The sequence below is a fragment of the Seriola lalandi genome, unplaced genomic scaffold (genome assembly GCF_002814215.2).
Source record: "Seriola lalandi dorsalis isolate HSWRI2012SDOR001 ecotype SW California unplaced genomic scaffold, Sedor1 jcf7180002050169, whole genome shotgun sequence".
Lineage (NCBI taxonomy): Eukaryota > Metazoa > Chordata > Actinopteri > Carangiformes > Carangidae > Seriola > Seriola lalandi.
In genome coordinates this window covers 58140-59136 of record NW_019520722.1, presented here as the reverse complement: position 1 = coordinate 59136, position 997 = coordinate 58140, and positions in this window count along the sequence as shown.

Sequence of the window (997 nt, the reverse complement as noted above, 5' to 3'; positions counted from 1 at the left end):
TCCTGGTTGAACTTTTGAATGTTCCTGCTGCTTGGTGCGTGTACTTCGCTCTTCATGTTCCAATATGTACAAAGGACGTTACTTTCAGTTTCATTCATATTGTAGAGAGTGTAATCCTGACACTGAACTCAGTCACTGCAGGTGTCCCTCAGAAAGCCTTTTGAAGCTCTCACGACTGGCCAAAATAACCTCACACTGATGGTTTCAAACACAAATTTGTCCCCACAACCACAGAAAGACATGTGTACACACATATATATATATATATACACCACTATATCCCCATGTAGACAATAGCTTCTAAGATCGAACTTTTATGACCTACCTTACCTCTTACCTTTATGGGATTCTTTTTCTTTCTTTCCATGTTGAGACTTTTATTTTGAAGGTTAATCAAAATTGTGAAGAAGGTGTTTGTGTGTGTCTTTCAATTTGCATGTGTGTCGCAGTAGAGCTGTCTACTATAGAGCCTCCAAAAAGCTTGTTTTGCCAGGTTGTGACACTTATCCATTAGTTAATCTCTATATGGTCGTGATGGTGTTGGTGCGTTTTTCAATGTATTTGTGTGCGTGGTGTTTGGAACTGTGTAATCTTAACCTTCAAACAGCCCTTTGAAATTGTCAGGACCTCACAATAATGTTTTTTTAACGAAAATTGTCCTCACAATTATAGAAAGACATGTACACACACGCAATGAAACACACATCAACACACACACACACGCAAATACACCGTGTTGATTTACCTTAAAGTTCCTCTCATACCTGAGTTAAAGGCTAAGAATTAATTAGTCTAATTAGGCAATCAGAATCAGCTTTGCCCATTTCTGCCTAGTAACACCTCCTGAGTAGCACCTGCTGAGACACTGGTTGCCACTGGCGACTGTGGCCACCAGGGGGAGGAGGGAAACACGCACACACAATCCCCTCTGTCTTCTTAGGCAGACAACAGCTTTTAAGATGAAACTTCATCAAAAATGGGATATCGGAGGGAAAAC